Source organism: Salmo salar, chromosome ssa25, assembly GCF_905237065.1.
Source record: "Salmo salar chromosome ssa25, Ssal_v3.1, whole genome shotgun sequence".
Classification (NCBI taxonomy): domain Eukaryota; kingdom Metazoa; phylum Chordata; class Actinopteri; order Salmoniformes; family Salmonidae; genus Salmo; species Salmo salar.
Window position 1 is genome coordinate 52,326,465 of NC_059466.1, and position 17,003 is coordinate 52,343,467.

General features: G+C 47.0%; 1 protein-coding gene across 4 annotated transcripts in view; it reads left to right on the plus strand.

Annotated features, from left to right (window-relative positions):
• The window catches only part of LOC106586965 (ras-associated and pleckstrin homology domains-containing protein 1), a 178,419-nt gene that overhangs the window by 148,244 nt on the left and 13,172 nt on the right, over nucleotides 1–17,003 (plus strand). The gene's annotated exons all lie outside the window — the stretch shown is intronic.

The window sequence follows — 17,003 nt, forward strand, 5'->3', positions numbered from 1 at the left end:
TATCTGGTGTGACCACCATTTACCTCATGAAAACCAGTCAGTATCTGGTGTGACCACCATTTACCTCATGAAAACCAGTCAGTATCTGGTGTGACCACCATTTGCCTCATGCAGCGCGACACATCTCCTTCACATAGAGTTGATCAGGCTGTTGATTTGTGGCCTGTGGAATGTTGTCCCACCTCCTTTTCAATGGCTGTGCGAAGTTGCTGGATATTGGCGTGAACTGGAACACACTGTCGTACACGTCGATCTAGAGCATCCCAAACATGCTCAATTGGTGACATGTCTGGTGAGCAGTGGCGATTTTAGCATGTTAATCTTGGTGGGCCCCCCCCCCCTCAAAAAAAGGGTTTGATTTATGCCAGCAAAGCTACACCACAACACAAAACAATACATTAATTGCACTATAACGGTGAAAAATGGTGCCCACAAAGTGTTAGGGCCTCTACATTAAGCTGTCCCAACAGCAGAGTCCCAACAGCAGAGTCCCAACACCTTACCACTACTACACCTGGCTATCAGCGGAGCCTTGTCTGGCAGCGAAACAGTTCATTCAACCTCATTTACTGCCTTTTTAAAAAAGCATAGCTGATATGGCGGACTTGCTTATACAAATATGCTTCCTACTGACAATTTAGATGTACAAAGTATGGCATAAGGGAAGGATGAGCGGATGCAGGCAGTCCGTAATTTCAATAAAAACATTAATGAGCGAGCTAAAACTGACGTAGTTCAGCACTTTTGAAATCTACAGCGACAGAATTGAGAACATGGGCCGTTCTTACAGTATTCTCCCTGTACACCAAGTCAGAACCGTAGGTTACTGCCATTAAAAGAAACACATTAATAGGGTGAGGTACATGGGTTACTAACATCTTACCACACAACATCAACCTAGTATTACTTTCTTAGCTACAGTATACATATCTCCCTGTCATATTACATCATTTAAGCAGCAGCATACAATACATTTTTGGACTCACCTTGTTGTGCTGTTCTCACTTAAACAGGAAGGTGGTGCGGCGGTCTTTCGTGGGGCAAATTTTGTCATTGAACTCTGGCATTCTCTGGATTTATAGTGCTTTCAAAAACAACTGGAGGCAGGATTTACAATTCAAATCATATTTTATTGGTCGCATACATGTGATTAGCAAGTGGGTCTACGGTGGCAGGTAAAGTGGACATGATATGATCCTTGACTAGTCTCTCAAAAGCACTTCATGATGACAGAAGTGAGTGCTACGGGGCGATAGTCATTAAGTTCAGTTACCTTTTGCTTTCTTGGGTACAGAAACAATGGTGGCCATTTTGAAGCATGTGGGGACAGTAGACTGGGTTAGGGAGAGATTGAATATGCCTGTAAACACACCAGCATGTGTCTGAGGATGCGGCTAGGGATGCCGTCTGGACCAGCAGCCTTGTGAGGGTTAACACGCGTAACTGTCCTACTCACGTCACGGAGAAAGAGAGCCCACAGTCAAGTGGCACTGTGTTATCCTCAAAACGGTGAAGAAGTTGTTTAGTTTGTCCGGGAAGCAAGACGTCAGTGTCTGCGACGTGACTGGTTTTCCCTTTGTAATCTATGATTATCTGTAGATCCTGCCACATACGTCTCGTGTCTGAGCCGTTGAATTACGACTCTCCACTTTGTCTCTATACTGACGTTTAGCTTGTTTGATTGCCTTACGGAGTGAATAACTACACTGTTTGTATTCGGCCATATTCCCAGTCACGTTTCCATGGTTTAAATGTGGTGGTTCGCGCTTTCAGTTTTGAGCGAATGCCGCCATCTGTCCGCGGTTTCTGGTTAGGGTAGGTTTTAATAGTCACAGTGGGTACAACATCTCCTAAACACTTCCTTTATAAACTCGCTCACCGAATCAGTGTATACGTGGATATTATTCTCTGAGGCTACCCCGGGAACTCATCCAGTCCGCGTGATCAAAACAATCCTTGAAGCGTCGATTCCGATTGGTCAGACTCTAGCGTTGAATAGTCCTTAGCACGGGTACTTCCTGTTTCAGTTTCCGCCTATAGGAAGGGATGAGCAAAATGTAGACGTGGTCTGATTTGCTTAAAGGCTGGCGGGGGGAGGGCCTGGTAGGCATTGCGGACGTTAGAGTAGCAGGGATCCAGTGTTTTTCCAGCGCGAGTGCTACAGTCGATATGCTGGTAGAATTTAGGGAGCCTTGTTCTCCAATGGCCGATGAGCACCGGTACGTTTTATCTATAATTTCTCTTCGTTATTTCTCTTAATATTGACAAGGATTAAAAAGGATTTGCCAGTAAAATGTCGACTTGGTTCATGATGATTGTGAAAGTGTGATGTTGACATGATCAGTCCAATCAAAGCTACTGTAGATATAATGTGATTTGACATCATTTTATCTGTGGCCAATGACCGTGAGCCTTCTTGGATGGGCACTTCTCATGTAACTCTACGGCAGCACCCGATGGGCTCTCCTCTTACACTTGGCAGTGACGTAAAGTCACCATGAGTGACAGGACACTGAGCCAATCACGGCGCATAGCTCTGTATTTTCCGCTGGCTCGCCCCACCACCACAGAAAGCACTGAGCTGGGCTGAAACACCACAGAAAGCACTGAGCTGGGCTGAAACACCACAGAAAGCACTGAGCCGGGCTGAAACACCACAGAAAGCACTGAGCTAGGCTGAAACACCACAGAAAGCACCGAGCTGGGCTGAAACACCACAGAAAGCACTGAGCTGGGCTGAAACACCACAGAAAGCACTGAGCTGGGCTGAAACACCACAGAAAGCACTGAGCTGGGCTGAAACACCACATAAAGCACTGAGCTGGGCTGAAACACCACAGAAAGCACTGAGCTGGGCTGAAACACCACAGAAAGCACTGAGCTGGGCTGAAACACCACAGAAAGCACTGAGCTGGGCTGAAACACCACAGAAAGCACTGAGCTGGGCTGAAACACCACAGAAAGCACTGTGCTGGGCTGAAACACCACAGAAAGCACTGAGCTAGGCTGAAACACCACAGAAAGCACTGAGCTGGGCTGAAACACCACAGAAAGCACTGAGCTGGGCTGAAACACCACATAAAGCACTGAGCCGGGCTGAAACACCACAGAAAGCACTGAGCCGGGCTGAAACACCACATAAAGCACTGAGCCGGGCTGAAACACCACAGAAAGCACTGAGCCGGGCTGAAACACCACAGAAAGCACTGAGCTGGGCTGAAACACCACAGAAAGCACTGTGCTGGGCTGAAACACCACAGAAAGCACTGAGCTGGGCTGAAACACCACAGAAAGCACTGAGCTGGGCTGAAAACACCACAGAAAGCACTGAGCTGGGCTGAAACACCACAGAAAGCACTGAGCTGGGCTGAAAACACCACAGAAAGCACTGAGCTGGGCTGAAACACCACAGAAAGCACTCAAGAAAACAAAATAGAGATCATGTTTGTATGCGGCTTTATTAACTAAATAAAAGTGTTTTTACATTGTTTGCAAACTGATATGTGACACGCTTTAATGCCAAAATAACATGCAAAACAGGCAGAGCCCCCACCTGCCCTGAATGACAGATCGTCAATTGGTTGGATCTCTACCTAAAGTCTGCCTTTCAGAGAAGTACAGCCTTATACAGCATCACACTGCCACCTGGTGGCCATCTAGTGTATAAACCTACTGAGAAATCATCTCTGCATTGCCTCAACTCACATATCTGGGCTTTTAGTCCAATTCGTCTCAGTCAGGGCTGTAAATACTTATGAGGACACCAAGGGGTCCGAACCTAGGTCATCTTTTCTAATAAAAAATTAAAATAAATAAATAAATAAATAAAATAATATATATATACTGCTCAAAAAAATAAAGGGAACTACTTAAACAACACATCCTAGATCTGAATGAAATAAATAATCTTATTAAATACTTTTTTCTTTACATAGTTGAATGTGCTGACAACAAAATCACACAAAAATAATCAATGGAAATCCAATTTATCAACCCATGGAGGTCTGGATTTGGAGTCACACTCAAAATTAAAAGTGGAAAACCACACTACAGGCTGATCCAACTTTGATGTTGGATCAGCCTGTAATTTCCACCTGTTGTCTATTCCATTTGCACAACAGCATGTGAAATGTATTGTCAATCAGTGTTGCTTCCTAAGTGGACAGTTTGATTTCACAGAAGTGTGATTGACTTGGAGTTACATTGTGTTGTTTAAGTGTTCCCTTTATTTTTTTGATATATATATATATATATATATACCCACACACACTACCGTTCAAAAGTTTTAGAACAACAACTCATTCCAGGGTTTTTCTTTATTTTTACTATTTTCTACATTGTAGAATAATAGTGAAGACATTAAAACTATGAAATAACACATATGGAATCATGTAGTAACCCCAAAAAGTGTTAAACAAATCAAAATATATTTTATATTTGAGGTTCTTCAAATAGCTAACTTTGCACACTCTTGGCGTTCTCTCAACCAGCTTCACCTGGAATGCTTTTCCAACAGTCTTGAAGAAGTTCCCACATATGCTGAGCACTTGTTAGCTGCTTTTCCTTCACTCTGCGGTCCGACTCATTCAAACCCATCTCAATTTGGTTGAGGTCGGGGGATTGTGGAGGCCAGGTCATCTGATGCAGCACTACTCCATCAAATATATACACACTAGTGTATATGTGGAATTATGGAATTATGAACAGTGGTTTGTTTGTTTTCGTCTGTTATGTCTAGCCTTTTTTGACAGCACGTTCGCCACTCTCTCAAATGGCTAACTCCGCCCTGTTGCGGGACAGGCTAGCTGCCAGCAGAGACGTCGAAGCATTCCACTTATTATTACTTAACCAGCTATAAGGATGAGGTAAGAAGCTAACTTTAAATGGAGTCTACAATAACAGAAGCAAAAAAAAAAAAATAGGCTTCTAAGTTCTCATAATAACATTGCTTTACAGAGAGTGGGCTACTGAGACAGACAGTGATGTGGTGAGGCAGGCTGCAATGCATGCAGGGGGAAGCAGAGGAGATAGAGAGAGAGAGCGAGGAAGCAAGTAGAGAGAGATGTTATTACAGTAGTTTCCCAACTTGGGGTTGGGGCCCAATGTGGGGTCCCCTTGAGAAAATCTGTACTAGTCTTAACAAATAAGTTAGGAACTTAAAAAACAAATAATCTGTGTTTCAATATGAGCATCTCCACAGGACCTATCTTCCCTATAGACCTACATTAAAATACAAACAATACAGTTCTTAAAAATGTTATATGTTTTTATTTATATTGGTTGTTCGTCTTATCTCAATCGCCTGCTGGAGTTAATAGTTTAACCATTACCCATCGTTTTTGTTTTACCTACTATCATCACTGATACATTGGCAGGTAGAACGTTGGGCCAGTAACCGAAACGTCGCTGGTTGAAATCCCCGTGCCGGCTACGTTAAAAAAATCTGTCGGCGCTCTTGAGCAAGACACTTAAGTCGCTCTGGATAAGTGTCTGCAAAATTTCGGCCTGGGTCCCGCAAAATTAAGGCTGATAATAACGTTACAATAAGTGGGCGGTCAGTGCAGATGCGTTTTTTTGTTGTTGGCTGAAGGAATTATTGGATTTCCTCACCCAAATATTGCCATATGGTCATAAAAGCCCGATTATGAATATGGTTTAGTTTCTTTACCAAAGTAATTAATTACTTTCTGAAAGTTATTCACCTCTAAAACAATTAAGTTAGCCAGATCAGCTAGCTAGTTCAAAAACCTAGCTTGTCTACATGGAAACTTCTAGAACCAAAAGAAAAGAAATGGAGAAATCATCAGATGGACCAATTGACAGCAAAAGACGGTTTGGGGTTTTGGGTCGTCCTCTTCAGAATGAAAATTTGGTGAGCACGGACAACAATGCTCACAACTTGCGCCCCTCCAGTCCCCAGCTCAGGCCTTTACCTTACGACCCCGGCACTCCAGTCAAGCACCAGGGGGGGAAAAATATGAGAGGCCAAGAGGATATGTCACTTCTTGAGATGCAAAATAATATTGTAATGCTTTTGACAGCAAAGATAGATGAACGGGCAAATGGCTTGGAGGTCACGGTTAAGGAGAATACGATGAAAATTGAGGCCATTAAAAAAATCAGTTGACTTTATCTTTGGAGAAGTGAAAACCCTCAAAAGTGACATGAAGAAAGTGGAAGTCATCAGCCAGGAAGGTGGAGAGATACCAGCGCAGGTGGAACCTGAGGCAAAAGGTGAATGAGGAGAGATACCAGCGCAGGTGGAACCTGAGGCAAAAGGTGAATGAGGCGGAGAGATACCAGCGCAGGTGGAACCTGAGGCAAAAGGTGAATGAGGAGAGATACCAGCGCAGGTGGAACCTGAGGCAAAAGGTGAATGAGGAGAGACACCAGCGCAGGTGGAACCTGAGGCAAAAGGTGAATGAGGAGAGACACCAGCGCAGGTGGAACCTGAGGCAATAGGTGAATGAGGAGAGATACCAGCGCAGGTGGAACCTGAGGCAAAAGGTGAATGAGGAGAGACACCAGCGCAGGTGGAACCTGAGGCAAAAGGTGAATGAGGAGAGATACCAGCGCAGGTGGAACCTGAGGCAAAAGGTGAATGAGGAGAGATACCAGCGCAGGTGGAACCTGAGGCAAAAGGTGAATGAGGCGAGATACCAGCGCAGGTGGAACCTGAGGCAAAAGGTGAATGAGGAGAGAGATACCAGCGCAGGTGGAACCTGAGGCAAAAGGTGAATGAGGAGGAGAGATACCAGCGCAGGTGGAACCTGAGGCAAAAGGTGAATGAGGCGGAGAGATACCAGCGCAGGTGGAACCTGAGGCAAAAGGTGAATGAGGCGGAGAGATACCAGCGCAGGTGGAACCTGAGGCAAAAGGTGAATGAGGCGGAGAGATACCAGCGCAGGTGGAACCTGAGGCAAAAGGTGAATGAGGAGAGATACCAGCGCAGGTGGAACCTGAGGCAAAAGGTGAATGAGGAGAGATACCAGCGCAGGTGGAACCTGAGGCAAAAAGGTGAATGAGGCGGAGAGACACCAGCACAGGTGGAACCTGAGGCAAAAGGTGAATGAGGAGAGATACCAGCGCAGGTGGAACCTGAGGCAAAAAGGTGAATGAGGCGGAGAGACACCAGCGCAGGTGGAACCTGAGGCAAAAGGTGAATGAGGAGAGATACCAGCGCAGGTGGAACCTGAGGCAAAAGGTGAATGAGGAGAGATACCAGCGCAGGTGGAACCTGAGGCAAAAGGTGAATGAGGAGAGATACCAGCGCAGGTGGAACCTGAGGCAAAAGGTGAATGAGGCGGAGAGACACCAGCGCAGGTGGAACCTGAGGCAAAAGGTGAATGAGGAGAGATACCAGCGCAGGTGGAACCTGAGGCAAAAGGTGAATGAGGCGGAGAGATACCAGCGCAGGTGGAACCTGAGGCAAAAGGTGAATGAGGCGGAGAGACACCAGCGCAGGTGGAACCTGAGGCAAAAGGTGAATGAGGAGAGATACCAGCGCAGGTGGAACCTGAGGCAAAAGGTGAATGAGGGAGAGATACCAGCGCAGGTGGAACCTGAGGCAAAAGGTGAATGAGGAGAGATACCAGCGCAGGTGGAACCTGAGGCAAAAGGTGAATGAGGCGGAGAGACACCAGCGCAGGTGGAACCTGAGGCAAAAGGTGAATGAGGCGAGATACCAGCGCAGGTGGAACCTGAGGCAAAAAGGTGAATGAGGCGGAGAGACACCAGCGCAGGTGGAACCTGAGGCAAAAGGTGAATGAGGAGAGATACCAGCGCAGGTGGAACCTGAGGCAAAAGGTGAATGAGGCGAGATACCAGCGCAGGTGGAACCTGAGGCAAAAGGTGAATGAGGCGAGAGATACCAGCGCAGGTGGAACCTGAGGCAAAAGGTGAATGAGGAGAGATACCAGCGCAGGTGGAACCTGAGGCAAAAGGTGAATGAGGCGGAGAGACACCAGCGCAGGTGGAACCTGAGGCAAAAGGTGAATGAGGAGAGATACCAGCGCAGGTGGAACCTGAGGCAAAAGGTGAATGAGGAGAGATACCAGCGCAGGTGGAACCTGAGGCAAAAGGTGAATGAGGCGAGATACCAGCGCAGGTGGAACCTGAGGCAAAAGGTGAATGAGGAGAGATACCAGCGCAGGTGGAACCTGAGGCAAAAGGTGAATGAGGGGAGAGATACCAGCGCAGGTGGAACCTGAGGCAAAAGGTGAATGAGGCAGATACCAGCGCAGGTGGAACCTGAGGCAAAAGGTGAATGAGGAGAGATACCAGCGCAGGTGGAACCTGAGGCAAAAGGTGAATGAGGGGAGAGATACCAGCGCAGGTGGAACCTGAGGCAAAAGGTGAATGAGGAGAGATACCAGCGCAGGTGGAACCTGAGGCAAAAGGTGAATGAGGAGAGATACCAGCGCAGGTGGAACCTGAGGCAAAAGGTGAATGAGGCGGAGAGATACCAGCGCAGGTGGAACCTGAGGCAAAAGGTGAATGAGGCGGAGAGATACCAGCGCAGGTGGAACCTGAGGCAAAAGGTGAATGAGGCGGAGAGATACCAGCGCAGGTGGAACCTGAGGCAAAAGGTGAATGAGGCGGAGAGATACCAGCGCAGGTGGAACCTGAGGCAAAAGGTGAATGAGGCAGAGATACCAGCGCAGGTGGAACCTGAGGCAAAAGGTGAATGAGGAGAGATACCAGCGCAGGTGGAACCTGAGGCAAAAGGTGAATGAGGCGGAGAGACACCAGCGCAGGTGGAACCTGAGGCAAAAGGTGAATGAGGAGAGATACCAGCGCAGGTGGAACCTGAGGCAAAAAGGTGAATGAGGCGGAGAGACACCAGCGCAGGTGGAACCTGAGGCAAAAGGTGAATGAGGCGGAGAGACACCAGCGCAGGTGGAACCTGAGGCAAAAGGTGAATGAGGCGGAGAGATACCAGCGCAGGTGGAACCTGAGGCAAAAGGTGAATGAGGTAGAGATACCAGCGCAGGTGGAACCTGAGGCAAAAGGTGAATGAGGAGATACCAGCGCAGGTGGAACCTGAGGCAAAAGGTGAATGAGGCGGAGAGACACCAGCGCAGGTGGAACCTGAGGCAAAAGGTGAATGAGGAGAGATACCAGCGCAGGTGGAACCTGAGGCAAAAGGTGAATGAGGAGAGATACCAGCGCAGGTGGAACCTGAGGCAAAAGGTGAATGAGGCGAGAGATACCAGCGCAGGTGGAACCTGAGGCAAAAGGTGAATGAGGAGAGATACCAGCGCAGGTGGAACCTGAGGCAAAAAGGTGAATGAGGAGAGATACCAGCGCAGGTGGAACCTGAGGCAAAAGGTGAATGAGGAGAGATACCAGCGCAGGTGGAACCTGAGGCAAAAGGTGAATGAGGAGAGATACCAGCGCAGGTGGAACCTGAGGCAAAAGGTGAATGAGGAGAGATACCAGCGCAGGTGGAACCTGAGGCAAAAGGTGAATGAGGAGAGATACCAGCGCAGGTGGAACCTGAGGCAAAAGGTGAATGAGGAGAGATACCAGCGCAGGTGGAACCTGAGGCAAAAAGGTGAATGAGGCGGAGAGACACCAGCGCAGGTGGAACCTGAGGCAAAAGGTGAATGAGGAGAGATACCAGCGCAGGTGGAACCTGAGGCAAAAGGTGAATGAGGAGAGATACCAGCGCAGGTGGAACCTGAGGCAAAAAGGTGAATGAGGCGGAGAGATACCAGCGCAGGTGGAACCTGAGGCAAAAGGTGAATGAGGCGGAGAGACACCAGCGCAGGTGGAACCTGAGGCAAAAGGTGAATGAGGAGAGATACCAGCGCAGGTGGAACCTGAGGCAAAAGGTGAATGAGGAGAGATACCAGCGCAGGTGGAACCTGAGGCAAAAGGTGAATGAGGCGGAGAGATACCAGCGCAGGTGGAACCTGAGGCAAAAGGTGAATGAGGAGAGATACCAGCGCAGGTGGAACCTGAGGCAAAAGGTGAATGAGGCGGAGAGATACCAGCGCAGGTGGAACCTGAGGCAAAAGGTGAATGAGGCGGAGAGATACCAGCGCAGGTGGAACCTGAGGCAAAAGGTGAATGAGGCGGAGAGATACCAGCGCAGGTGGAACCTGAGGCAAAAGGTGAATGAGGAGGAGAGATACCAGCGCAGGTGGAACCTGAGGCAAAAGGTGAATGAGGAGAGATACCAGCGCAGGTGGAACCTGAGGCAAAAGGTGAATGAGGCAGAGATACCAGCGCAGGTGGAACCTGAGGCAAAAGGTGAATGAGGAGAGATACCAGCGCAGGTGGAACCTGAGGCAAAAGGTGAATGAGGCGGAGAGACACCAGCGCAGGTGGAACCTGAGGCAAAAGGTGAATGAGGCGGAGAGATACCAGCGCAGGTGGAACCTGAGGCAAAAGGTGAATGAGGCGGAGAGATACCAGCGCAGGTGGAACCTGAGGCAAAAAGGTGAATGAGGCGGAGAGACACCAGCGCAGGTGGAACCTGAGGCAAAAGGTGAATGAGGCGGAGAGACACCATTTTAGGTGGAACCTGAGGCAAAAGGTGAATGAGGCGGAGAGACACCAGCGCAGGTGGAACCTGAGGCAAAAGGTGAATGAGGCGGAGAGATACCAGCGCAGGTGGAACCTGAGGCAAAAGGTGAATGAGGCGGAGAGATACCAGCGCAGGTGGAACCTGAGGCAAAAGGTGAATGAGGCGGAGAGACACCAGCGCAGGTGGAACCTGAGGCAAAAGGTGAATGAGGAGAGATACCAGCGCAGGTGGAACCTGAGGCAAAAAGGTGAATGAGGCGGAGAGACACCATCGTAGGTGGAACCTGAGGCAAAAGGTGAATGAGGCGGAGAGACACCAGCGCAGGTGGAACCTGAGGCAAAAAGGTGAATGAGGCGGAGAGATACCAGCGCAGGTGGAACCTGAGGCAAAAAGGTGAATGAGGCGGAGAGATACCAGCGCAGGTGGAACCTGAGGCAAAAGGTGAATGAGGCGGAGAGACACCAGCGCAGGTGGAACCTGAGGCAAAAGGTGAATGAGGAGAGATACCAGCGCAGGTGGAACCTGATGCAAAAGGTGAATGAGGCGGAGAGACACCAGCGCAGGTGGAACCTGAGGCAAAAGGTGAATGAGGCGGAGAGACACCAGCGCAGGTGGAACCTGAGGCAAAAGGTGAATGAGGCGGAGAGACACCAGCGCAGGTGGAACCTGAGGCAAAAGGTGAATGAGGCGGAGAGATACCAGCGCAGGTGGAACCTGAGGCAAAAGGTGAATGAGGCGGAGAGATACCAGCGCAGGTGGAACCTGAGGCAAAAGGTGAATGAGGCTGGGAGAAGAAAGTATCTTTCTCCTGTGATGTACAAACATCGTGTGAACTGTCGACCATCCAGCAGCTCTGTGGTTTGAGAGAGGGAGGCCTGGTTCCCGTCATCTCCCGGCAGTCTGATCTGACTCGTTGTGATTCTCACAGGACAGGCATGACACCTATTTTCCTGTAACGCAAACGGTTTAATGCAGACTTTTCCTTTTTTTTTTTTTACAAGAGACTCATGCATGTTCTTCCAATCTAGTTTTTTGAAAAAAATCAATGGGGTAACGATATCTGGTTATCATATGGCAACAACCACTCTGCTGGTGTAACAGTTTTAAGAGGTGCATTTAAAGGGACGGTCATCAGTAGTAAGACTCACCACTCTGCAGGTGTAGCAGTTTTAAGAGGTGCATTTAAAGGGACGGTCATCAGTAGTAAGACTCACCACTCTGCAGGTGTAACAGTTTTAAGAGGTGCATTTAAAGGGACGGTCATCAGTAGTAAGACTCACCACTCTGCAGGTGTAGCAGTTTTAAGAGGTGCATTTAAAGGGACGGTCATCAGTAGTAAGACTCACCACTCTGCAGGTGTAGCAGTTTTAAGAGGTGCATTTAAAGGGGAGGTCATCAGTAGTAAGACTCACCACTCTGCAGGTGTAACAGTTTTAAGAGGTGCATTTAAAGGGACGGTCATCAGTAGTAAGACTCACCACTCTGCAGGTGTAGCAGTTTGAAGAGGTGCATTTAAAGGGACGGTCATCAGTAGTAAGACTCACCACTCTGCAGGTGTAGCAGTTTTAAGAGGTGCATTTAAAGGGGAGGTCATCAGTAGTAAGACTCACCACTCTGCAGGTGTAACAGTTTTAAGAGGTGCATTTAAAGGGACGGTCATCAGTAGTAAGACTCACCACTCTGCAGGTGTAGCAGTTTGAAGAGGTGCATTTAAAGGGACGGTCATCAGTAGTAAGACTCACCACTCTGCAGGTGTAGCAGTTTTAAGAGGTGCATTTAAAGGGACGGTCATCAGTAGTAAGACTCACCACTCTGCAGGTGTAGCAGTTTTAAGAGGTGCATTTAAAGGGACGGTCATCAGTAGTAAGACTCACCACTCTGCAGGTGTAGCAGTTTTAAGAGGTGCATTTAAAGGGACGGTCATCAGTAGTAAGACTCACCACTCTGCAGGTGTAGCAGTTTTAAGAGGTGCATTTAAAGGGACGGTCATCAGTAGTAAGACTCACCACTCTGCAGGTGTAGCAGTTTTAAGAGGTGCATTTAAAGGGACGGTCATCAGTAGTAAGACTCACCACTCTGCAGGTGTAGCAGTTTTAAGAGGTGCATTTAAAGGGGAGGTCATCAGTAGTAAGACTCACCACTCTGCAGGTGTAACAGTTTTAAGAGGTGCATTTAAAGGGACGGTCATCAGTAGTAAGACTGACCACTCTGCAGGTGTAGCAGTTTTAAGAGGTGCATTTAAAGGGACGGTCATCAGTAGTAAGACTCACCACTCTGCAGGTGTAACAGTTTTAAGAGGTGCATTTAAAGGGACGGTCATCAGTAGTAAGACTCACCACTCTGCAGGTGTAACAGTTTTAAGAGGTGCATTTAAAGGGACGGTCATCAGTAGTAAGACTCACCACTCTGCAGGTGTAACAGTTTTAAGAGGTGCATTTAAAGGGACGGTCATCAGTAGTAAGACTCACCACTCTGCAGGTGTAACAGTTTTAAGAGGTGCATTTAAAGGGACGGTCATCAGTAGTAAGACTCACCACTCTGCTGGTGTAACAGTTTTAAGAGGTGCATTTAAAGGGACGGTCATCAGTAGTAAGACTCACCACTCTGCAGGTGTAGCAGTTTTAAGAGGTGCATTTAAAGGGGAGGTCATCAGTAGTAAGACTCACCACTCTGCAGGTGTAACAGTTTTAAGAGGTGCATTTAAAGGGACGGTCATCAGTAGTAAGACTCACCACTCTGCAGGTGTAGCAGTTTTAAGAGGTGCATTTAAAGGGACGGTCATCAGTAGTAAGACTCACCACTCTGCAGGTGTAACAGTTTGAAGAGGTGCATTTAAAGGGACGGTCATCAGTAGTAAGACTCACCACTCTGCAGGTGTAACAGTTTTAAGAGGTGCATTTAAAGGGACGGTCATCAGTAGTAAGACTCACCACTCTGCAGGTGTAGCAGTTTTAAGAGGTGCATTTAAAGGGACGGTCATCAGTAGTAAGACTCACCACTCTGCAGGTGTAACAGTTTTAAGAGGTGCATTTAAAGGGACGGTCATCAGTAGTAAGACTCACCACTCTGCAGGTGTAGCAGTTTTAAGAGGTGCATTTAAAGGGACGGTCATCAGTAGTAAGACTCACCACTCTGCAGGTGTAGCAGTTTTAAGAGGTGCATTTAAAGGGACGGTCATCAGTAGTAAGACTCACCACTCTGCAGGTGTAACAGTTTTAAGAGGTGCATTTAAAGGGACGGTCATCAGTAGTAAGACTCACCACTCTGCAGGTGTAGCAGTTTTAAGAGGTGCATTTAAAGGGACGGTCATCAGTAGTAAGACTCACCACTCTGCAGGTGTAACAGTTTGAAGAGGTGCATTTAAAGGGACGGTCATCAGTAGTAAGACTCACCACTCTGCAGGTGTAACAGTTTTAAGAGGTGCATTTAAAGGGACGGTCATCAGTAGTAAGACTCACCACTCTGCAGGTGTAGCAGTTTGAAGAGGTGCATTTAAAGGGACGGTCATCAGTAGTAAGACTCACCACTCTGCAGGTGTAGCAGTTTTAAGAGGTGCATTTAAAGGGACGGTCATCAGTAGTAAGACTCACCACTCTGCAGGTGTAGCAGTTTTAAGAGGTGCATTTAAAGGGGAGGTCATCAGTAGTAAGACTCACCACTCTGCAGGTGTAACAGTTTTAAGAGGTGCATTTAAAGGGACGGTCATCAGTAGTAAGACTCACCACTCTGGTCGTTGGTTAATTTCAACAGTGAAATGTTTTTATTAGGGAATATTTATGCATCCAACAACAAACAAAACTAAAATATATTACTTCAAGAATTTAAAGAAGAGATTAATAGGATTATAGGTGTATTTCAGGATATCAAAATTATTTTAGGTGGTTTATCTCTGAATATTGGGAAATGTGAATTATTTGCGTTGAAAAGATGACTTAAACTCAGATTTAAACCAAAGATCAGAAAGAAAGGGCCAACTTAAATAACAGATTTAACTCCTGGTTATTAAGAGATCTTTCTTTATCCTGATGTGTAATTTGTCAAAATCTCAAGGTCTTTCCAGACTAGTTTATACCTCCCTTGCCTTGGAGGTTCCTCTGTCAGTAACTAAAATGGTTGTTACTAAATTATTTAACTTCATATGGAGGAATAAACCTCATTATTTAAGAAAAGCGGTAATATGTAGCACCCAAAGTGAGGGAGAAATTGATTTAGACGTGCTGCCTGTTTCTATGACACAGACGCCTTACTTCTGACAAGACCCTTTCCTGTTTCAGCATGACAATGCCCCCGTGCACAAAGCGAGGTCCATACAGAAATGATTTGTTAAGATCAGTGTGGAAGAACTTGAATGGAAGCAAGTCCCCGCAGCAATGTTCCAACATCTAATGGAAAGCCTTCCCAGAAGAGTGGAGGCTGTTATAGCAGCAATGATCCAACATCTAGTGGAAAGCCTTCCCAGAAGAGTGGAGGCTGTTATAGCAGCAATGTACCAACATCTAGTGGAAAGCCTTCCCAGAAGAGTGGAGGCTGTTATAGCAGCAATGTTCCAACATCTAGTGGAAAGCCTCCCAGAAGAGTGGAGGCTGTTATAGCAGCAATGTTCCAACATCTAGTGGAAAGCCTTCCCAGAAGAGTGGAGGCTGTTATAGCAGCAATGTTCTAACATCTAGTGGAAAGCCTTCCCAGAAGAGAGGAGGCTGTTATAGCAGCAATGTTCCAACATCTAGTGGAAAGCCTTCCCAGAAGAGTGGAGGCTGTTATAGCAGCAATGTTCCAACATCTAGTGGAAAGCCTTCCCAGAAGAGTGGAGGCTGTTATAGCAGCAATGTCCCAACATCTAGTGGAAAGCCTTCCCAGAAGAGTGGAGGCTGTTATAGCAGCAATGTACCAACATCTAGTGGAAAGCCTTCCCAGAAGAGTGGAGGCTGTTATAGCAGCAATGTTCCTACATTTAGTGGAAAGCCTTCCCAGAAGAGTGGAGGCTGTTATAGCAGCAATGTTCCTACATCTAGTGGAAAGCCTTCCCAGAAGAGGGGAGGCTGTTATAGCAGCAATGTTCCAACATCTAGTGGAAAGCCTTCCCAGAAGAGTGGAGGCTGTTATAGCAGCAAAGGGGGGAACCAACTCCATATTAATGCCCATGACTTTGGAATGAGATGTTTGACGAGCAGGTGTCCACATACTTTTGGTCATGTAGTTTATCTACAACACGTGTACATGTGTCTATAGTACATATGTTATTGTGTGTGTGCCTATCATCTGTATCTTCCAGATACTGACTGTTAGCACTTGGTGGTCTATAGCAGCTTCCCACCAGAATGGGCTTTAGGTGAGGCAGATGAACCTGTAGCCATATTACTTCAACAGTATTTAACATGAGATCCTCTCTAATCTTTACAGGAATGTGGATCTGAATATAAAACAGCAACACCTCCACCATTGGCATTCCTGTCTTTTCTGTAAATGTTATAACCACGTATTGCTACCACTGTATCATTTAAGTGAGTTTCGGAGACAGTCAGAATATGAATGTTATCTGTTACTAGCAGGTTATTGATTTGATGAACATTGTTTCTTAGGCTACACATGTTAACTTGGGCTGTTTTTAGCACTTATCTGGGATTCTTATCAGTGGTAGAAATAACAGTGATATTTATGTTTTAGCTGATAGTGCAAGGTGAGCTGCACAGTGGACTTCCTTATTAGGGAACACCACCTCAATGCTAACAGTATAATTCTGGTTCAAAGGCACATGATTACTGCATACAGTAGCATCATCAGAGGCATTCAGGGCAACACAAATTAGGCTAGTTACATTATGACTTCAAACACTCCGGGGAACATTTGCAGCAGCACTACAGTAGGGATTATCTGAGCAGGGTCATTGTCTCATTGTCAGGGATTATCTGAGCAGGCCTATATCAATTTAGTTCTGCTGCTTTTTTATTACACCAGGTAAATTAACTGAGAACACATTTACACATTCACAGCAACAACCTGGGGAATAGTTTCAGGGGAGAGGGATGAATGAGCCAATTGGAAGCTGGGGATGATTAGGTGACCCTGATGGTATGAGGGCCAGATTGGGAATTTAGCCAGGACACCAGGGTTAACACCCCTACTCTCATGATAAGTACCATGGGATATTTAATGACCACAGAGAGTCAGGACACCTGTTTAACATCCCATCCAAAAGACTGCACCCTACACAGGGCAATGTCCCCAATCACTGCCCTGGGATATATATATTTTTTTTAGACCAGAGGAAATTGTGCCTCCTACTGGCCCTCCAACACCACTTCCAGCAGCATCTGGTCTCCCATCCAGGGACTGACCAGGACCAACCCTGTTTAGCATCAGAAGCAAGCCAGCAGTGGGATGCAGGGTGGGATGCAGGGTGGGATGCAGGGTGGTAATGCTGCTGGCTCGTAGATGACTGGCTGTAATTTTGTCTCAACATATTTCATGA